The 24,894-nt window shown below is 24.2% G+C and overlaps 1 protein-coding gene across 1 annotated transcript in view; it reads right to left on the bottom strand.

Annotated features, from left to right (window-relative positions):
- Positions 1-24,894, bottom strand: part of wwk (anoctamin 8 white walker) — a 217,643-nt gene that overhangs the window by 142,195 nt on the left and 50,554 nt on the right. The gene's annotated exons all lie outside the window — the stretch shown is intronic.

The following is a 24,894-nucleotide window of genomic DNA, read 5'->3' on the forward strand; positions in this document are numbered from 1 at the left end:
ACAGCTTTTGGAAATTGAATGTAATCTGGACAATTGATATATTTTTCCGTGGTGCAATGGTTAGCATGCCCGCCTTGAATACCCAGGGTCGAGTGTTCAAATCCAGTGTCTATCAAACACCAAATTTTTATTTTTAGCTATTTTAGCTTGCATCAACATCGTATAAAATAAAACGAAAATCTAAATTTTCAAAGAAAATGAATTTTGCCAAATTGTCAAACATTTATTTCTATAGAAAATGTTGTCAAAATTTTATTTCTATGGAAAATTTTGTCATAATTTTATTTCTATAGAAAACTAGGCCACAGTGTTATTTCTAAAGAAAATTTTCTAAAAAACTTTTTTCTATGGAAAATTTTGCCAAAATTTATTTTTTTTATTTCTATAGAAAATGTTGTCAAAATTTTATTTTTATAGAAAATTTTGTCAAAATTTTATTTCTATAGAGAATTTTGTCAAAATTTTATTTCTATAGAAAATTTTTACAAAATTTTATTTCTATAGAAAATTTTGTCAAAATCTTATTTGTATAGAAATTTTTGTCAAAATTTTATTTCTATAGAGAATTTTGTCAAAATGTTATTTCTATAGAAAATTTTTACAAAATGTTATTTCTACAGAAAATTTTTACAAAATGTTATTGCTATATAAATTTCTATTGAATTATAAATTTATTTCTATAGACTTTTGTACCAAATTTTATTTCATACACAAAAAATTTCAAAAGTTTGTAAATTTTTTTTACTAAAAAAATCTTGTCGACATTTTATTTCTATAGAAAATTTTGTTAAAATTGAATTTCTATAGAAAATTTTCTCAAAAGATTATTTCTATAGAAAATTTTGTCAAGATTTTATTCCTATAGAAAATTTTGTCAAGATTTTATTCCTGTAGAAAATTTTGTCAACATATAATTTCTATCGAAAATTTTGTCAAAATTTTGTTTCTATCGAAACCATTATCAAATTTTATTTCTTTAGAAAATTTTGTCAAAATTTTGTTCCAATAGAAAATTTTCACAAAATGTTATTTCTATAGACAATTTTAACAAAATTTTATTTCTATAGAAAATTAATGGAGGTCTTATTTGGAGAGATATATTTTGCAAAATCTTCCAAAACATCAAGAATTCTACCAATCTAGGTTAGGTTAGGTTAGGTGGCAGCCCGATGTATCAGGCTCACTTAGACTATTCGGTCCATTGTGATACCACATTGGTGAACTTCTCTCTTATCACTGAGTGCTGCCCGATTCCATGTTAAGCTCAATGACAAGGGACCTCCTTTTTATAGCCGTCTCCGAACGGCGTTCCACATTGCAGTGAAACCACTTAGAGAAACTTTGAAATTCCACCGCTGAAAAACTTTTTGGTGTTCGGTCGAAGCAGGAAACGAACCCACGACCTTGCGTACGAAGGCGGGCATGCTAACCATTGTACCACGGTTGCTCCCTTCTACCAATCTACCAAACAATTAAATATATATAATTTTTGTTAAATTTCTACCAGCTGTGGCAAAAGTGATTTTGATAGAAATTATGCAAAGCAAAAAATATTTTGGCAAAATTTTCAATAGAAATTACATTTTGTCAACCTTTTTTATAGAAATAAAATTTTGACAAAATATTCTATAGAAATAAAATTTTGACAAAATTTTCTATAGAAATAAAATTTGGCAAAAAAACTATAGAAATAAATTTCATATTCAATAGAAATTTATATAGCAATAAAATTTTGTAGTAATATAAATTTTGACAAAATTTGCCAAAGAAATAAAATTTTGACAAAATTTTAAAATTTGGCAAAAAAATCTATAGAAATAAATTTCTTATTCAATAGAAATTTATATAGCAATAAAATTTTCTATAAAGTTTCTATAGAAAGAACATTTTGTAAAAATTTTCTATAGAAATAAAATTTTGACAAAATTGGCTATAAAAATAAAATTTTGACAAAATTCTTTGCATTTGGCAAAAAAATCTATAGAAATAAATTTCTAATTCAATAGAAATTTATATAGCAATAAAATTTTGTAAAAAGTTTCTATAGAAATAACATTTTGTAAAAATTTCTATAGAAATAACATTTTGTAAAAAGTTTCTATAGGAATAAAATTTTGTAAAAAATTTCTATAGAAATAAAATTTTGTAAAAATTTTCTATAGAAATAAAATTTTGACAAAATTCTTTATGGTAATACAAATTTTGACAAAATTTTCCAAAGAAATAAAATTTTGACAAAATTTTCTATAGAAAAAAATTTTGATAAAAGTTTCTATAGAAATAAAATTTTGACAACATTTTCTAGACAAATAAAATTTTAAAAAAAATTTCTATGAAATAAAATTTGGCAAAAAAATTCTATAGAAATGGATTTCTAATTGAATAGAAATTTATATAGAAATAAAATTTTGTAAAAAGTTTTGTTGATTGAAAGGAGCTCGAGGTCTGTATTTTTTAATTTATTTTTTTATTCAATATTTCGTCTTTTCATTGAAAGACTTCATCGGGAAAATTATTGAAAACAACAAAAATATTACACCCACTATTGAGTAGAACCTAATGACACAGCGTCTGTTATCATATGACAATAGTGGGTGAAATATTTTTGTTGTTTTCAATAATTTTCCCGATGAAGCCTTTCAATGAAAAGACGAAATATTGACTAAAAAAATAAATTAAAAAATACAGATTTCGAGCTCGTTTCAATCAACAATTCATTAATTGGAAAAATCAAATACAGGTCGAATACAATAAAAACAAGTTTGCAACAAAAACATTTTGTAAGAATTTTCTATAGAAATAAAATTTTGTAAAAATTTTCTATTGAAATAAAATTTTGTAAAAATTTTCCATAGAAATAAAATTTCGACAAAATTTTCCAAAGAAATCAAATTTTGACAAAATTTTCCAAAGAAATCAAATTTTGACAAAATTTTCCAAAGAAATAAAATTTTGAAAAAATTTTCTATAGAAATAAATTTTGATAAAAGTTTCTATAGAAATAAAATTTTGACAAAATTTTCTATAGAAATAAAATTTTGGCAAAATTTCCTATGAAATAAAATTTGGCAAAAACAATCAATAGAAATAAAATTATAATTCAATAGAAATTAATATAGCAATAAAATTTTGTAAAAAGTTTCTATAGAAATAAAATTTTGTAAAAATTTTCTATAGAAATAAAATTTTGTAAACATTTTCTATAGAAATAAAATTTTGACAAAATTCTGTATAGAAATAAATTTTCATAAAAGTTTCTATAGAAATAAAATTTTGACAAAATTTTCTATAGAAATAAAAGTTGACAAAAAAAATCTATAGAAATAAATTTCTAATTCAATAGAAATTTATATAGCAATAAAATTTTGTAAAAAGTTTCAATATAAATAACATTTTGTAAACATTTTCTATAGAAATAACATTTTGTAAAAATTTTCTAAAGAAATAAAATTTTGACAAAATTCTCTATAGAAATAAAATTTTGACAAAATTCTCTATAGTAATAAAAATTTTGACAAAATTTTCCAAAGAAATAAAATTTTGACAAATTTTTCTATAGAAATAAATTTTGATAAAAGTTTCTATAGAAATAAAATTTTGACAAAAATTTCTATACAAATAAAATTTTGACAAAATTTTGTATAGAAATAAAATTTGGCCAAAAAAAATATAGAAATAAATATATAATTCAATAGAAATGTATATAGCAATGAAATTTTGTAAAAAGTTTCTATAGAAATAAAATTTTGTAAAAATTTTCTATAGAAATAAAAGTTGACAAAAAAAATCTATAGAAATAAATTTCTAATTCAATAGAAATTTATATAGCAATAAAATTTTGTAAAAAGTTTCAATATAAATAATATTTTGTAATTATTTTCTATAGAAATAACATTTTGTAAAAATTTTCTATAGAAATAAAATTTTGACAAAATTCTCTATAGAAATAAAATTTTGACAAAATTCTCTATAGTAATAAAAATTTTGACAAAATTTTCTATAGAAATAAAATTTTGACAAAATGTTCTATAGAAATAAAATTTGGACAAAATTTTTCTATAGAAATAAAATTTGGCAAAAAAAATCTATAGAAATAAATTTATAATTCAATAGAAATTTATATAGCAATAAAATTTTGTAAAAATTTTCTATAGAAATAAAATGTTGACAAAATTCTCTATAGAAATAAAATTTTGATAAAATTCTCTATAGTAATAAAATTTTGACAAAATTTTCCAAAGAAATAAAATTTTGACAAATTTTTCTATAGAAATAAATTTTGATAAAAATTTCTATAGAAATAAAATTTTGACAAAAATTTCTATACAAATAAAATTTTGACAAAATTTTGTATAGAAATAAAATTTGGCCAAAAAAAATATAGAAATAAATATATAATTCAATAGAAATTTATATAACAATAAAATTTTGTAAAAAGTTTCTATAGAAATAAAATTTTGTAAAAATTTTCTATAGAAATAAAATTTTGTAAAAATTTTCTATAGAAATAAAATTTTGACAAAATTCTCTATAGTAATAAAAATTTTGACAAAATTTTCTATAGAAATAAAATTTTGACAAAATGTTCTATAGAAATAAAATTTTGACAAAATTTTTCTATAGAAATAAAATTTGGCAAATAAAATCTATAGAAATAAATTTATAATTCAATAGAAATTTATATAGCAATACAATTTTGTAAAAATTTTCTATAGAAATAAAATTTTGTAAAAATTTTCTATAGAAATAAAATGTTGACAAAATTCTCTATAGAAATAAAATTTTGATAAAATTCTCTATAGTAATAAAAATTTTGACAAAATTTTCCAAAGAAATAAAATTTTGACAAATTTTTCTATAGAAATAAATTTTGATAAAAGTTTCTATAGAAATAAAATTTTGACAAAAATTTCTATACAAATAAAATTTTGACAAACTTTTGTATAGAAATAAAATTTGGCCAAAAAAAATATAGAAATAAATATATAATTCAATAGAAATTTATATAGCAATACAATTTTGTAAAAAATTTCTATAGAAATAAAATTTTGACAAAATTTTCTATAGACATAAAATTTTAACAAAATTTTCTATAGAAATAATATTTTCACGAATAATCAAAATGCAATAGATCAAAATGATTTTGTAAGCATGTATATAATAAAAAGAAATGTCATTGTAATAAATATGTTAGCTCTCAGAAATGATTCCAGCCTAAATTTGGTTGCCATACATAGCAGCAATCTTGTATATCTTCAAAAAATTGTAATAATATACATCACATGCGTAGGATTACTTTCTACTTTTAGTTACAAACCCACGCTACCCTTTGGTTAGCAAAACATCACCCATTATTTCATTATTAGGCTCCTTGATATAAGAGCCAATAAGTATCTGGTACATGAACACTCACTCATTGACACTCTCTCGCTCTGTCTCTCACTTCATTAAAACTGACCACAATCTCTACGCAAATATAGCAACAAATAGCTTTCGAACACTTGCTAGTGAGGACACTAGCACACGTAAACTGTCTGCATAACAAAGGCGGCATGAAAATGGCAGCTGGAAATTACATTTGTGGAGATTCATATCTACAATGAAGAATGTTGACACGTTAGATGTTCTATATTGAATGTGTATGTACATATGGAATATACAGTGAAAACTCTGAAAATTGGATACGTGATGGTTTGGTTTTTTGCGATTTTCACTATTGCAAGGATCTTGTTTTGATATCAATATTCACTCATGTGAATTAATAGAGTTTTTTTTTTTTTTTTTTTTGTAATTTTCAAATAACTGACTTATTAATTGTAATTGGCAAACAAAATTAAAAAATATTATAACAAAACAAGTGAGAAAGTAGAAATCGGGTAGGGTATATCATACCCTAACCACCCCTACTGAATTAGTAAACATTGTTTGTGGGCTATCAATGGTATAGGTTTCGGAGAAAAACCGCATTTCCATATACGAGTATAAGAACTTTAAGGGGCACATGTTTATGGGAGTTTTATCACAATCTGAACAGAAATGTCTGATATTAGAAGCTGTAGAGTTAGTATGCCACTAATATTGAGTCCACAAGAGGAAATCGCTCAATTAGGGTGGGTAATAAATTACAATTTGTGAAACTTGAGAAATATATTTATGTTAGAGCTACATGTAAGCCTAACTAAGATCGGCTTATACTTCAACATTTGATATGTGGGTAACATAAGTTAATAAATAAGAGACTTACGGCTACATTTGGGAAAATCGAGAGATGCATATATATGGGAGATATATCTAAATTTGAACCGATTTGGATGATATTTTGCAGGTTTGGTTGATAGCTCAGAAGGTTACTTTGTGCTATTTTTGAATAAGATCGGTTACTAAATAAGGCTATTATGACCTTCTTCTGCAAAATCGGTCGATACATATATATGGAAGCTATATTTAAATCTGACCCGATTTCTATTATTTTTTACACATATAGTAAGTACTATAGAAAATTAGATTTGGCCAAATTTGGATAAGATCGGGTAATAAATATGGACAAATTTGGGAAAATCGGGCGATATATATAGGGGAGCTATAGCTAACTCTGAACAGATTTGGGCGACATTTTGCAGAGTTAGACCCTAGAAGGTTACCTTTTGCTCAATTTGAGTAAGATTGGGTAATAAATAATGGATTTATGGCCAAATTTGGCAAAATCGGGCGATACATATATATGGGAGCTAAATCTGCGATGAAATTTTGCAGACCTAAAGGGTGATAAAAAAGATTACTTTGTGCCATCCTTGACGATGATCGGTTGGTAAAAAAGCGCAACGTGACCCCATTTGTCGAAATCAGGCGATACATATATGTAACAGGTTGGCTGATAAGTCCCCGGTCTAACAAAGAAAAACACATTTTTATACCCTCCACCATAGGATGTGGGTATATTAACTTTGTCATTCCGTTTGTAACACATCGAAATATTGATCTAAGACCCTATAAAGTATATATATTCTGGGTCGTGGTGAAATTCTGAGTCGATCTGAGCACGTCCGTGTTGAAATCACGCTAACTTCCGAACGAAACAAGCTATCAACTTGAAACTTGGCACAAGTAGTTGTTATTGATGTAGGTCGGATGGTATTGCAAACGGGCCATATCGGTCCACTTTTACGTATAGCCCCCACATAAACGGACCCCCAAATTTGGCTTGCTATTGCTCTAAGAGAAGCAAATTTCATCCGATCCGGCTGAAATTTGGTACATGGTGTTAGTATATAGTCTCTAATGACCATGCACAAATTGGTCCACATCGGTCTATAATTTTATATAGCCCCCATATAAACCGATCACCAGATTTGACCTCCGGAGCCTCTTGGAAGACCAAAATTCATCTGATTAAGTTGATATTTGGTACGTGGTTTTAATATATGGCCTCAAACACCCATGCAAAAATTGGTCGAAATCGGTCAATAATTATATATAGGCCCCATATAAACCGATCCCCAGATTTGACTTCCGGAGCCTCTTGGAAGAGCAAAATTCATCCGATTCGGTTGAAATTTGGTACGTGATGTTAGTATATGGTATCAAACCACCATGCAGGAGTTGGCTCATATCAGTACATGATTATATATAGCCCCTATATAAACCGATCCCCAGATTTGACTTCTGGTGCCATTTGGAGAAGCAAACTTCATCCGATCTGGTTGAAATTCGGTACGTTGTGGTAGTATATAATATTTAACAACCATGCCAAAAGTGGTCCATATCAGTCCATAATCATATATAGCCCCCATATAAACTGATCCCGAGATTTGGTTTTGGAGCCTCTTGGAGGAGCAAATTTCATCCGAGTCAGTTGAAATTTGGTACATTGTGCTAGTATATGACCCTTAACAATCATGCCTAACTAGGTCCATATCGGTCTATAGTTATATATAACCCTCATCGATTTACCCCAATCACACAAAAATTGGTCCATATCAAGTTCATAATTCTATATAGCCCCGATATAAGCGACTCCCATATTTCAATTCTGGCTCTCTACGTACCGTGCAAAAGTCCATGTCGATTCGTAATTATTTATAGACTTACCTACAAGGCCGTATTCAGGGGGGATGAGGGCGATCTCGCACCACAAATTTCATTTTTGGAAAATGTCTTTCTGCTTTTTATTTGTGTTTGTTGTTCTTGGCGCAAAACCTGCGAAAAGAACCTGCCTAATTCAGCGATGGAAGCACTTGGAGAGTGCAATAAAGAGATATTTCCAAACGTGCATATTCCTTTAAAAATTTTGGTCACTTTGCCAGTTACTCAGGGATGGAAAATACAATTTTTAAGAAAGTACAAAAAAGGTATTTTTTGAGCGGAAAGGTACTTTTTACTAAATTTCAAACAAAAATTTCACTCGAAAATTATTGTCAAGAGACTAAATTTTAAAGAAAATAAAATTTTGACAAAATTTTCTATATAAATAAAATTTTGCAAAAATTTTCTATAGAAATAAAATTTTGCAAAAAAAAAAAATCTGTAGAAAAAAATGTTGCAAAATTTTTTCTATAGAAATAAAATTTTACAAAATTTTCCTATAGAAATAAAATTTGTACAAAATTTTCAATTGAAATAAAATTTTGACAAAAAATTCTATAAAAATAAAATTTTGCAAAAATTCTATATAGAAATAAAATTTTGACAACATTTTCTACCGAAATAAAAAATCGATAATATAGAATCACATTCTTTTTTCGACTAAAACATTCTTGAAGTTCAATAAAATCCTGTTTTTGACTATGTCTTTTACAAAATCGAGATTTTCTTCCAATATGAACATGTCTGTTTTGCCATATTTGTAAAAGACTATTAGCAAATAAGGTTGATAAAGACTTTCTCAAAATATTAAAATATTTTGTCAAAGCTATTGTACCATAAATCTGATATCGACTCTACATGTCTACACAAAAGGTACTAAATCATTCGCGGGGGTACTACGGTACTGACCGGGGTGAAAAAGTATTGAAAAAAGTACTATAGTACTGCATTTTCCATCCCTGCAGTTACTACGTACTCTTCCGAACTTTCATTTTCAACAATGAAGTGATTAAATACGTATCTTAGAAATTCGACTAGCGAGAGTAGACTAAATGGATTGGCATTAATGTCGGTTCATCGCCGAATAAATGTGCCGACTGAAGAAGTCATTGATTTATTTGCTGCCCAAAAAGCCCGTCGGCTCAATTTAATATTATAAAAATATTGTATACATACCTATGCATAAATAAAATTTTCTACACATGAGATTATATGAATATTTTTTTTTTTTAAGTTGAAAAGTTGCTTCACAAAAGACGCTCTATCTCACAAACTAATTGACTTACAGACCTCAAATTTTGACACGAATAATTTGAAGGTTGGTCCTATATACAAATAATATGCATTTAATACTAGCGACGCCATCTATGTGTCAGACCGGGGACTTATCAGCCAACCTGTTATATGGGAGCTATATCTAAATTTAATCCAATTTTTTCCAAATTCAATCGCGTTCGTCCTTGTGCCCAAAAAATACCCTGTACTAAATTTCATTAAAATCGGTTAATAATTGCGACCGGAATACATGGACACAACAAATACATGGACAGACTGACGGACACAAAGGCCTAGATGGACTCAGGAAGTAATTCTGAGTCGACCGGTATATATTTGATGGGATCTAAAATCAATATTTGTGGTAGGCACATTCTTGGGCAGATCAAATTTATTATACCCTGACAACTATGTGGTTTAGGGTATAATTAAAAATAACCAACCAGAGCAATATTATTATTAAATTAATTTTCGATTTCTAACACTCGTGGAGAACGACTTACTTCAAATGCGTAGTAGATACCGATTACTATAGAAATAAAATTTTGAGAAAATTTTCTATAGAAATAAAATTTTGAGAAAATTTTCTATAGAAATAAAATTTTGAGAAAATTTTCTAGAGAAATAAAATTTTGAGAAATTTTTCTTTTGAAACAAAATTTTCACAAAATTTTCTATAGAAATAAAATGTTAACAAAATTTTCTATGAAAATAAAATTGTGACAAAAATCTCTATAGAAATAAAAATTTTACAAAATTTTATTTCTACTTGTATACCCTCCACCAAAGGATGCGGGTATATTAACTTTGTCATTCCGTTTGAAACTCATCGAAATATTGCTCTATGACCCCATAAAGTATATATATTATGGGTCGTGGTGAAATTCTGAGTCGATCTAACCATATCCGTCTGTTAAAATCACGCTAACTTCCGAACGAAACAAGCTATCGAGTTGAAACTTGGCACAAGTAGTTTTTATTGATGTAGGTTGGATGTATAAACCGACGCTCAAATTTGGTTTGCGAAGCATCTTGGAGGAGCAAACTTCATCCGATCCGGTTGAAATTTGGTACATGGTGTTAGTATATGCTCTCTAATAAACATGCACAAAGTGGTCCATATCGGTCCATAATTATATAGCCTCCATTTAAACCAATCCCCAGATTTGACCTCCGACGCTCGTGGAGGAGCAAAATTCATCCGATCCGGTTCAAATTAGGTACGTGATGAAATTTGGTACATTGTGCTAATATATGGCCGCTAACAACCATGCAAAAATTGGTCCATATTGGTCTATAGTTACATATATATAGCCGATCCCCAAAAAAAATATGCAAAAAATTTATTAGTGTAGCAAATTTTGTCAAAATTTTATTACTATAGAAAACTTGTCAAAATTTTATTACTATAGAAATTTTTTTTTCAAAATTTTATTTCTATATAAAATTTTGTCAAACTGAATTATATACGTATTTAATCGGCCTTCTTCTTTTGTTTAATATATACCCCGTATGGTGAACTTCACCAATGTGGTATCACAATGGACTGAATAGTCTAAGTGAGCCTGATACATCGGGCTGCCACCTAACCTAACCTAACCTACCCCGTATGGACTAACTTAACAATTGGGAAGACGGTGTTCGGATGTTTTAAGATACCTTGCCATCGGCAAGTGTTACCACAACCCAAGTAATTCGATTGTGGATGACAGTCTTTAGTAACATACAAGTTTCTATGCACTCCATGGAGGAGGGTACATACGATTCGGCCTGGCCGAACTTACTACCATATAGACTTGTTTTTTCTAAAATTTTAACAAAATTTTATATCTATAGAAATTAAATTTTGACAAAATTTTCTATGGAAATAAAATTTTGACAAAATTTTCTATAGAATTTAAATTTTTACAAACTTCTCTATTGAAATAAAATTTTGACAAAATTTTCTATTGAATTTAAATTTTGACTAAGTTTTCTATAACAATAAAAAAAATCTATAGAACTAAAATTTTGACAAAATGTTCTATAGAAATAAAATTTTGACAAAATTTTATGTAGAAATAAAGTTTTGACGACACTTTCTAAAGAAATAAAATTTTGACAAAATTTTCCAAGGAAATAAAATTTGGACAAAAATTTCTATAGAAATAAAATATCAAAATTTTATTACTATAAACAATTTTTTCAAGATTTTATTTCTATATAAAAATTTTGTCAAACTTTTATTACTATAGAAAATTTTGTCAAAACTTTATTACTAAAGAAAATTTTATCAAAATATTATTTCTATAGAAAATTTTGTCAAACTGTACTATATACGTATTTAATCAGCCTTTTTTGTTTAATATATACCCCGTATGGACTAACTTACAATTGAGAAGACGGCGTTAGGAAGTTTTAAGATACCTTGCCATTGGCAAGTGTTATCGCAACCCAAATAATTCGATTGTGGATAACAGTACAAGTTTCTATGCAATCCATGGTGGATGGTATATAAGATTCAGCCTGGCTGAACTAACGGCCGTATATACTTGTTTTTTTTTCTAAAATTTTAACAAAATTTTATTTCTATAGAAATTAAATTTTGACAAAATTTTCTATGTAAATAAAATTTTGACAAAATTTTCTATAGAATTTAAATTTTGAAATAACATTTTGATAACATTTTCTATGGAAATAAAATTTTGACAAAATTTTCTGTAGAAATAAAATTTTGACAAAATTTTCTGTAGAAATAAAATTTTGACAAAATTTTATATAGAAATAAAATTTTCTTGAGAAATAAAATTTTGACAAAATTTTATATAGAAATAAAATTTTCTTGAGAAATAAAATTTTGACAAAATTTTTTAGAAGAATAAAATTTTGACAAAATGTTCTGTAGAAATAAAATTTTGACAACATTTTCTGTAGAAATAAAAATTTAACAAAATTTTGGCAAATTTTTATATAGAAATAAAATTTTGACTAAGTCTTCTATAGAAATAAAAAATTTCTGTAGAAATAACTTCTCGACAAAATTTTTTATATAAATATGAGAATGAGAAAATTTTCTATAGAAATAAAATTTTGACAAAATTTTCTTTAGTAGCAAAATTTTGGCTAAGTTTTCTATAGTAACAAAATTTTGACTAAGTTTTCTATAGTAATAAAATTTTGACAAAATTTTCTATATTAATAAAATGTTAACCAAATTTTCTATGGAAATAAAATTTTGACAAAATTTTCTATGGAAATAAAATTTTTACAGAATTTTTGATAGAAATAAAATTTTACAAAATTTTTTTTAAAAATAAAATTTTGACAAAATTTTCTAGAAAAATAAAATTTTGACAAAATGTTCTGTAGAAATAAAATTTTGACAACATTTTCTATAGAAATATAATTTTGGCAAAATTTTATATAGAAATAAAATTTTGACAAAATGTTCCTTAGTAATAAAATGCTGACAAAATTTTTTATAGTAATAACATTTTGACAAAATTGTCTGTAGAAATAAAAATTTGACAAAATTTTGGCACAATTTTACATAGAAATACAATTTTGACTAAGTTTTCTATAGAAATAAAAAATTTCTGTAGAAATAACTTCTCGACAAAATTTTCTATAGAAATAAAATTTTGACAAAATTTTCTATAGAAGCAAAATTTTGACAAAGTTTTCTATAATAACAAAATTTTGACTATGTTTTCTATAGTAATAAAATTTTGACAAAATTTTCTATAGTAATAAAACTTTTTCCAAATTTTCTATGGAAATAAAATGCAGATTTTTTGATAGAAATAAAATTTTACAAAATTTTCTATAAAAAAAAAATTTGACAAAATTTTCTATAGAAATAAAATTTTGACAAAATTTTCTAGAAAAATAAAATTTTGACAAAATTTTCTAGAAAAATAAAATTTTGACAAAATGTTCTGTAGAAATAAAATTTTGACAAAATTTTCTATTGTAGCAAAATTTTGACTATGTTTTCTATAATAACAAAATTTTGACTAAGTTTTTTATAGTAATAAAATGTTGACAAAATTTTCTATAGTAATAAAACTTTTACAAAATTTTCTATGGAAATAAAATGTTGACAAAATTGTCTATAGTAATAAAATTTTGACAAAATTTTCTATGGAAATAAAATACAGAATTTTTGATAGAAATACAATTTTACAAAATTTTCTATTAAAATAAAATTTTGACAAAATGTTCTGTAGAAATAAAATTTTGACAAAATTTTCTAGAAAAATAAAATTTTTACAAAATGTTCTGTAGAAATAAAATGTTGACAAAATTTTCTATAGAAATATAATTTTGGCAAAATTTTATGTAGAAATAAAATTTTGACTAAGTTTTCTATAGAAATAAAATGTTCACAAAAAAAATTCGACAAAAGTTTCTATAGAATTAACATTTTTACAAAATTTTCTATAGTAATAAAATTTTGACAAAATATTCTATAGAAATAAAACTTTTACAAATTTTTTTATAAAAATAGAATGTTGACAAAATATTCTATAAAAGTAAAATTTTGACAAAATTTTCTATAGAAATAAAATTTTGACTATGTTTACTATAGAAATTAAATGTTGACAAATTTTTCTATAGAAATTAAATGTTGACAAAATTTTTCTATAGAAATAAAATGTTGACAAAATTTTCTATGGAAATAAAATTTTGACAAAATTTTCTATAGAAATAAAATTGTGACAAATTTTTTCTATAGAAATAAAATTTTAACAAAATTTTCTATAGAAATAAAATTTTGACACATTTTTCTATAGAAATAAAATTTTGACTAAGTTTTCTATAGAAATAAAAAAATTTCTATAGAAATAAAATTTTGAAAAAATTTTCTAAAGATATAAAACTTTGACAAAATTATCTATAGACATAACATTTTGACAATATTTTCTATAAAAATAAAATTTTGGCAAAATTTTCTATAGAAATAAAATTTTGACAATATTTGCTATGGAAATAAAATTTTGACAAAATTTTCTATAGAAATAATATTTTGACAAAATTTTCTTTAGTAATAAAATTTTGACAAAATTTTTGATAATAATAAAATTTTTACAAAATTTTCTATATGAGTAAAATTTTGACAAAATTTTTGATAGTAATAAAATTTTTACAAAATTTTCTATATAAGTAAAATTTTGAAAAAAGTTTATTTCTATAGAAATAAAATTTGGCAAAATTTTATACCGACATAACATTTTGAGAAAATTTTCTATAGTAATAAAATTTTGAAAAAATTTTCTATGAAAATAAAATTTTTAACAAAATTTTCTATAGAAATAAAATTTTGACAACATTTTGGAAAAACTTTCTATGGAAATAAAATTTTGAAAAAATTTTCTATAGAAATAAAATTTTGATAAAATGTTCTATGGAAATAAAATTTTGATAAAATGTTCTATTGAAATAAAATTTTGGCAAAATTTTCTATAGAAATGAAATTTCGACAATATTTTCTATATAAATAAAATTTTGACTAAATTTTCTATAGCAATATGATTTATATTATTTCTATTACATAGAAATAACATGTTCACAAAATTGTTTGTAGAAATAATATCTTGACAAAATTTTCCATAGAAATAAAATTTTGAGAAAATTTTCTATTGAAATAAAATTTTGAGAAAATTTTCTATTGAAATAAAATTTCGACAAAATTTTCTATATAAATAAAATTTTGACTAAATTTTCTATAACAATAAGGTTTATACAAATTTAAAAATTTGAAAGAACAATCATTATTGCTCTTCCAATATTGCCTGCTGTTAGTGGTGGCAAGAATTCCAGAAACTATTCTTTCCTTAAATGTGACCATTGTTCAAAAGACATAGTTTTTATAGTGTGGACAAATTCTAACAAAGCCACTTATATAAATCCCCCTCCCATATACACACACATTCTCTTATGCAAATACAAAAATTCTTATAGAAGTATGTGCGATTCCCTTAAAGTGGATGTACGTGCTTTATAGGGATCTTTAACGAGAATGTGAAAGGATTTTGGATACTGAAAATTAGCTTAAGGCACACACTCTATTCAAATACCAAAAACTATTACACTCTCACTTACATATATGGGATGTTATATAATACTTACACACACTGTCGTATGTACGTACTTCAAAGTAACAAAGAGAATAATGGTACAAGTTGACATTGAATATGTTAGGTTGACCAATATAGGAAATACAAACAAGTATTTATGCACACAGAGGAGGAATATGATCACCTCAAACATGTTTCAAGAGCAAAATGTTATTTTTGTATGGTGACCATGTAACATGTTTGTCACTAAAATGTTATTTTCTCGTCAAATATAACCTGCTTGCCGAAATCAAATACATGATTTCCGAGAAAATAACATGGCTGCGAAAACCATGTTACATGGTCACCACCCAAAAATAGCATTTTGCTCTTAAATCATGTTTGAAGTGATCATATTCCTTCTCTGGGTGTGGTTTTAGAGGTCAAAACTAGGGATCAGTGTATATGGGGGCTATATATAATTATTGAACGATGTGGACAACTTTTTCCATGGTAATTAGAGGGCATATTCCTACATCGCGTAGCAAATTTCAACCGTATTACATGCAATTTGCTCTTCTAAAAGGATACGCGAGTCATAATTGGGTGGTCGGTTTATTTTGGGGGCTATACCTAAAAGTGCTCTGATACGGCCCATTTGCAATACCATTCGACCCTACATCAATAGCAAGTATTTGTAGAAAGTTTCATGTCGATAGCTTGATTCATTCGGAAGTTTCGCGTTATTTCAACCGACGAACGGTCATGGCTAGATCGAATTAGAATGTCACCAAGAGACCAATATTTGGATGTGTTGCAAACGGAATGACAATGTTAGTCTAGCCAATTTTTAATTTAGCTCGTTTCAATTTAGCTTAATTAAAAACTCCTATATTTCAAGTAAATCTCAACATCCAAGTTGCGTATTCATTTTCCCGCTGCTTGGGCACAATTTCAACCGTTTCTTTTCTAAGGCCCAAAGATATTAAATCCTCCAATAATTTGTTACTGATTTCAATATCTTATTCATATTACATTTCAGTTAAAGCATATCTTTGGACAGTTTCTTATGTAAATTCTTGTGAAAGTGTGTCAGTATTTCCCCCACTCCCCACCCATTTTGGCTACTCAAGTGTGAAATGTGATTTTTTGACAAATTTTCGTTTGGCTTAAATGGATTAGAATGTAGCTTTCCTTTTGCTTGAGTATAAGCGATTTATCATTCTGGCCATTATTTGGAGTTCATGCTTTGCAGTACCTAAAGCTAAAGATCAATGATTGTTATACATGATGACCAAAAAGAAAATGGATGATTTTGATTATGTCCATATGTGGATTGTAAGTAACCACAGAATATGCTACAGATAAAATGCAAATAAAATTTATATATTTTTTAATTCAATTATAATCAACCACTTTAATTCCAAATAAAAAATCTCAAAATTCAAAATTCCAAAAAATTAATTCTATAGAAAATTTTGACACAATTTTATTTCTATAAAAAATTTTATTTCTATAGAGACTTTTATCAAAATTTTATTTCTTTGGAAAATTTTTATCAAAATTTTATTTCTATAGAAAATTTTAACAAAAATGTATTTCTATAGAAATGTTTGTCAAAATGTTGTTTCTATAGAAATATTGTGCAAATTTTATTCCTTTAGAAAACTGAGTCAAAATTTTATTTCTGTGGAAAATTTGGTCAACATTTTATTTCTATAGAAAATTTTGTCACAATTTAATTACTTTAACAAATTTTGTCAAAATTTTATTTCTTTAGGAGATATGGCAAATTTTTATTTCTATAGAAAATTTTGTCAAAACTTTTTTTCTATAGAAAATTTTGTCAAAATTTTATTTCTATAGAAAAAATTTTATTTCAATAGAAAATTTTGTCAACATTTTATTTCTATAGAAATTTTTTTCAAGATTTTGATTTTATAGAACATTTTGTAAAAATTATATTTCTATAGAAAATATTGTCAAAATTTTATTCCTTTAGAAAATTTTATTTTTTTCGAAAATTGTGCTAAATTTTAATTCTATACAAAATTTTCTCAAAATTTTATTTTTATTTCTATAGAAAATTTTGTCAAAACTTTATTTCTATAGAAAATTTTGTTAACATTTTATTCCGATAGAAACATTTTTCAAGATTTTGATTCTATAGAACATTTTGTAAAAAAATGTATTTCTATAGAAAATATTGTCAAAATTTTATTCCTTTAGAAAATTTTTTCAAGATTTTGATTCTATAGAACATTTTGTAAAAAATGTATTTCTATAGAAAACATTGTCAAAATTTTATTCCTTTAGAAAATTTTGTCAAGAATTTATTTCTATAAACAATTTTGTCAAAATTTTATTTCTTTCAAAAATTTTGCCAAATTTTAATTCTATAGAAAATTTTGTCAAAATTTTATTTCTATAGAAAATTTTGTCAAAATTTTATTTCTATAGAAAATTTTGTCAAAATTTTATTTCTATAGAAAATTTTGTCAAAATTTTATTTCTATAGAAAATGTTGTCAACATTTTATTCCTATAGAAATTTTTTTTCAAGATTTTGATTCTATAGAACATTTTGTAACAATTGTATTTCTATAGCAAATATTGTCAAAATTTTATTCCTTTAGAAAATTTTGTCAAGAATTTATTTCTATAGAAAATTTTGTCAAAATTTTGTTTCTTTCGAAATTTTTGCTAAATTTTAATTCTATATAAAATTTTGTCAAAATTTTATTTCTATAGAAAATTTTGTCAAAATTTTGTTTCTATAGAAAAATTTGTCAACATTTTATTCCTATAGATTTTTTTCAAGATTTTGATTCTATAGAACATTTTGTAAAAATTGTATTTCTATAAAAAATATTGTCAAAATTTTATTCCTTTAGAAAATTTTGTCAAGAATTTATTTCTATAGACAATTTTTTCAAAATTTTATTTCTTTCAAAAATTTTGCCAAATTTTAATTCTATAGAAAATTTTGTCAAAATTTTATTTCTATAGAAAATTTTGTCAAAATTTTATTTCTATAGAAAATTTTGTCAAAATTTTATTTCTATAGAAAATTTTGTCAACATTTTATTCCTATAGAAAATTTTTTCAAGATTTTGATTCTATAGAACATTTTGTAACAATTGTATTTCTATAGCAAATATTGTCAAAATTTTATTCCTTTAGAAAATTTTGTCAAGAATTTATTTCTATAGCAAATTTTGTTTCTTTCGAAATTTTTGCTAAATTTTAATTCTATATAAAATTTTGTCAAAATTTTATTTCTATAGAAAATTTTGTCAAAATTTTGTTTCTATAGAAAATTTTGTCAAAATTTTATTTCTATAGAAAATTTTGTCAAAATTTTATTTCTATAGAAAATTTTGTCAACATTTTATTCCTATAGAAAATTTTTTCAAGATTTTGATTCTATAGAACATTTTGTAACAATTGTATTTCTATAGCAAATATTGTCAAAATTTTATTCCTTTAGAAAATTTTGTCAAGAATTTATTTCTATAGAAAATATTTTCAAAATTTTATTTCTTTCAAAAATTTTGCCAAATTTTAATTCTATAGAAAATTTTGTCAAAATTTTATTTCTATAGAAAATTTTGTCAAAATATTATTTCTATAGAAAATTTTGTCAAAATTTTATTTCTATAGAAAATTTTGTCAAAATTTTATTTCTATAGAAAATTTTGTCAACATTTTATTCCTATAGAAAATTTTTTCAAGACTTTGATTCTATAGAACATTTTGTAACAATTGTATTTCTATAAAAAATATTGTCAAAATTTTATTCCTTTAGAAAATTTTGTCAAGAATTTATTTCTATAGACAATTTTGTCAAAATTTTATTTCTTTCGAAAATTTTGGTAAATTTTAATTCTATATAAAATTTTGCCAAAATTTTATTTGTTTTGCAAAATTTTGTCAAAATTGTGTTTCTATAGAAAATTTTGTAACATTTTATTCCTATAGAAAATTTTTTCAATATTTTGATTCTATAGACCATTTTGTCAAACTTTTATTCCTATAGAAAATTTTGTCAAGAATTTATTTCTATGGACAATTTTGTCAAAATTTTATTTCTTTCGAAAATTTTGCAAAATTTTAATTCTATATAAAATTTTGTCAAAATTTTATTTGTTTTGGAAAATTTTGTCAAAATTATATTCCTATAGAACATTGTGTCAATATTTCTTTTTTTTAGAAACTATTGTCAAATGTTTATTTTTTTAGAAAATTTTATTTGTACAGAAAATTTCGTCAAAGTATTATTTCGTTGGAAAATTTGGTCAACATTTATTTCTTTGGAAAATTTAGTCAAAATTAATTCCTTTAGAAAATCTTGTCAAAATTTTATTTATTTCGAAAATTTTGTCCAAATTTTAATTTGTTAGGAAACTTTGCCAAAAATTTTAATTCTGTAGACAATTTTGTAAGAATATTATTGCTTTGGATAATTTTGATCAAAATTTTATTTCCATAGAAAATGATGAAAAATTTTGCCACAATTTTATTTCTATAGAAATTTTTGTTAAAATTTTATTTATATAGAAAATTTTGTTAAAATTTTATTTCTCTAGAAAATTTTGTGAAAAATTTAGTTCTATAAAAATTTTTGTCACAATTTTATTTCTATAGAACATTTTGTCAAAATTTTATTTCTATAGAAAATCTTAGGTTAAGGAGAATGACTCGAATCTGAACTAGCGGATTTGTGTCCACTTAGACCACAGTTGGTCCATTGCGGTTCCTCAAACTTCTTTCCATCTTCCTCTTCGTGTCTGTCTCGCTCCGTCCGGAATGAGTCCATTCTATGATAATATGTCTTTCTTGTCAAAATTTTCTTTCTATAGACAATTTTGTCAAAATTTTATTTCTTTCGGAAATTTTGCCAAATTTTAATTCTATATAAAATTTTGCCAACATTTTATTTGTTTTAGGAAATTTTTTCCAAATGTTATCGCTATAGAAAATTTTGGAAACATTTTATTTCTAAAAAAAATTTGCCAACATGTTATTTCTATAGAAAATTTTGTCAAAATTTTATTTTTTTAGAAAATATTGTCAACATTTTACTTGTACAGAAAATTTCGTCAAAGTTTTATTTCGTTGGAAAATTTGGTCAAAATTTATTTCTTTGAAAAACTTAGTCAAAATTTATTCCTTTAGAAAATCTTGTCAAAATTTTATTTATTTGGAAATGTTGTCCAAATTTTAATTTTTTGGGAAATGTTACCAAAAATTTTAATTCTGTAGACAATTTTGTAAGAATATTATTGCTTTGGATAATTTTGATCAAAATTTTATTTCTTTCGAAATTTTTGCCAAATTTTAATTCTATAAAAAATTTTGTGAAAACTTTATTTGTTTTGGAAAATGTTGTCAAAATTTTGTCACAATTTTATTTCTATAGAAAATTTTGTTAAAATTTTATTTCTATAGAAAATTTTGTTAAAATTTTACTTCTATAGAAAATTTTGTGAACAATTTAGTTATATAAAAAATTTTGTCAACATTTTATTTCTATAGAAAATCATAGGTTAAGGAGAATGACACGAATCTGAACTAGCGGATTTGTGTCCACTTAGACCATAGTTGGTCCATTGCGGTTCCTCAAACTTACTTCCATCTTCCTCTTCGTGTCTGTCTCGCTCCGGCCGGAATGAGTCCATTCTATGATAATGTGTCCTTCTTGTCAAAATTGTCTTCCTATAGAAAATTTTGTCAAAACTTTATTTCTTTGGAAAATTTGTCAAAATTTTATTTCTTTGGAAAACGTTGCCAAAATTTTATTTCTTTGGAAAATTTTCTCAAAATTTTCTTTATTTGGAAAATTTTGTCAAAATTGTATTTCTTTGGAAAATTATGTCAAAATTTTAATTTTTTTTTTTTTGGAAAATTTGGTCAAAAATTTTATTTCTTTAAAAAATTGTTTCAAAATTTCATTTCTGTGGAAAATTTGGTCAAAAATTTTATTTCATAGAAAATGTTGTCAAATTTTTATTTCTATAGAAAATTTTGTCAAAATTTTATTTCTTTGGAAGATTTGGTCAAAAATTTATTTCTATAGAAATTTTTGTCAAATTTTCTTGTTGTTTAGAAAATTTTGTCGAGATTCTATTCCTATAGAAAATTTTGTCAAAATTTTATTTCTATAGAAAATTGTTTTATCAAGATTTTATTTTTATAGAAAATTTTGACAAAATTTTATTTCCATCGAAAATTTCAAAAAAAAATTATTTCTGTAGCAAATGTTGACAACATTTTAATTCTATACAAAATTTTGACAAAATTTTGTTTCTATAGAAAATTTTGACAAAATTTCTTTTTTTTATAGAAAATGTTGACAACATTTTATCACAATTTTAATTCTATAGAAAATTATGACAAAATTTCTTTCTTTATAGAAAAGGTTGACAAAATTTTATCACAATTTAAATTCTATAGAAAATTTTGTTCAAATTTTATTTCTATAGAAAATTCTGTGAAAAATTTAGTTCTATAGAAAATTTTGTTAATTTTTTTTTGTAGAAAACTATTTTTTATTTCTTTGGAAAATTTGGTCAAAATTTTATTTCTGTAGAAAATTTTGTCAAAATTTCATTTCTATAAAAAATTTTGTCAGAATTTTATTTCTTTTGAAAATTTTGTCAAAATTTTATTCAAATAGAAAATTTTGTCAAAATTTTATTTCTATAGAAAAGTTTGTCAAAATTTCATTTCTTGCCTTAGATTTTTTAGTCTACTCCTTAATTTGTAGAAAGGTCCTTTAGAGGAGTCCTTGATTTCCAATCCTTGGTGAAGGATATACGAGCTTCATCTTAGCTTGAAGCAACTCCATTTGAACTTATTTTATTAGATGTCCTTATAAATGCATATTGCACGTAATTCCAAACTTACCCCCATGACAAAAGAAAAGTTTTCCCTAACCACAAAATGGGTTACATATCAGAGTAACAATTTAAAGTTTTAAAATTCCCAACATGTTGGTAATCTTTTGAAGAATTTTGTGTTATAATTTTCCTTGGAAAAATAAACCAAAAAAACGACATCAAGTTTCATGAAGAAACTCAGGCTATGTGATAGTGACATTGATGCAGTTGAAAGATGAAAGAAAAAAGTTAAAAAACATTCTACCGTCAACCATTAAACGGTGATTACAAGAACAAACATATTTGCCACTGGATATTATTATTTTTTTTTTTACTTTTTTTTTTACAAAACAAAAATGAGAATAACTATGAAAAGTATCACTTGAACTACTACTATGCGCTCAGCGTATGTAGTACAACAAACTTATCAGGGTTAAGGTACAAACGATTCTTGAACATTTTTAAACATCCTTTACCCCAGTGACAAATATTTGTGTGGGGGGAGGGGACAGGATATGATATGAATATGACAATTAACATTACATTAACATTCTTAAGCCTATAATGATGATGGAAATAAGAAAATGTAACCGGCACTTAGACACGCATAAGATTTCGAGATGTTAAACTTGGCCTAAGAATTGCATACAAGGCAACATACACTCGCTCATTGAAGAGAATATTGAACTTGTTTTGAAATTGGAACTATCTATGTTCCAAAGATCAAACGAACTATAACGAAACTAATTAAAGTTGACAAGAATAGGGAAGTAAACGTCTCAAATCGACTTTTCAACTAATCACATTTTAGTCAAAAAAAAAAAAAAAATGAAAAAAATCAACTAATCGAAATTTGATCTTCGCAAAAATCGACTGATCGACAGTTCCACCGCTTATATCTTTGGCCCCATTCAATTCAGATCTTTGAACCTAACGGTCATCCACCGAGATCTTCGAATCCAGAATCCTTCAGATCTCAATCCGTTGGACTTTTGCACCTGCCGCATAGAAATAAAATTTTGACTAAAATTTTCTATAGAAATATACTTTTGAATAAAATTTTCTATAGAAATAAACTTTTGACAAAATTTTTTATAGAAATAAAATTTTGACACAATTTTCTATAGAAATAAATTTTGACAAAATTTTTAATGAACTAAAGTTTTAGCAGAATTTTATTTCTATAGGAAATTTTGTCAAAATTTTATTTAGAAATAAAATTTTAAAACAATTTTTATAAGAATAAAATTTTGACCTTGGAGACCTTCGAATCCAGAATCCTTCAGATCTCAATCCGTTGGACTTTTGCACCTGCCGCATAGAAATAAAATTTTGAATAACATTTTCTATACAAATAAACTTTTGACAAAATTTTCTATAGAAATAAAATTTTGACAAAATTTTTTATAGAAACAAAATTTTGACAAAATTTTCTATAGACGTAAAATTTTGACATAATTTTCTATAGAAATAAATTTGACAAAATTTTTAAAGAACTAAAGTTTTGGCAGAATTTTCTATAGAAATAAAATTTTGGCAAAAATTCCTATAGAAAAGAAATAAAATTTAAAAAAAAATTTTATAGAAACAAAATTTTGACCAAATTTTATATAGAACTAAAATTTTGTCGAAATTTTATATAGAACTAAAATTTTGACATAATTTCTATAGAAATAAATTTTGACAAAATTTCTAAAGAACTAAAGTTTTGGCAGAATTTTCTATAGAAATAAAATTTTGACAAAATTTCCTATAGAAATCAAATTTTGACAAACTTTGGTATAGAAATCAAATTTTGACAAAATTTTATTTAGAAATAAAATTTTAAACAAATTTTATAGAAATAAACTTTTGACTACTTTTCCTCTGTTGGTTAAGCTGAGATCAAAAACAACAATAACGATTGAAGAGAAGCCAACAATAACAAACAAAACGAATTTTGACTAAATTTTATATAGAACTAAAATTTTTACAAATTTTTATGGAAATAACATTTTCTATAGAAATAAAATTTTAACAAAATTTTTTATAGGAGTAAAATTTTGAAAAAATCTTTTAAAGAAATAAAATTTTCAATAGAAACAATATTTTGATAAAATTTTCTATAGAACTAAAATTTTAGCAAATTTTTTTTGGAATTAAATTTTGACAAAATTTTCTTAGATATACAATTTTGACAAAAACTTTTATAGAAATAAAATTTTCTATAAAAAAAAAACTTTGACAACATTTTCTATAGAAACAATATTTTGATAAAATTTTTAATGAAATAAAATCTTGGCAAAATTTTTATAGAAATAAAATTTTGACAAACATTTTTATAGAAATAAAATTTTCTACAGAAATAAAATTTTGGCAAAATTTTCTGTACAAATAAAATTTTGACATTTTTTGTAGAATTAAAATTTTCCAACAAAAAAAAAATATTTTGATAAAATTTTTTATAGAACTAAAATTTTGACAAAATTTTTATAGAAATACAATTTTCTATAGAACTAAAATTTTGAAAAAATATTCTATAGAACTCGAATTTTGACAAAATTTTTTTAGAAATAAAATTTTGACAAAATCTTTTATAGAAATAAAATTTTCTATAGAAATAAAACTTTGACAAAATTT

The sequence above is a fragment of the Haematobia irritans genome, chromosome 2, assembly GCF_050003625.1.
Source record: "Haematobia irritans isolate KBUSLIRL chromosome 2, ASM5000362v1, whole genome shotgun sequence".
NCBI lineage: Eukaryota > Metazoa > Arthropoda > Insecta > Diptera > Muscidae > Haematobia > Haematobia irritans.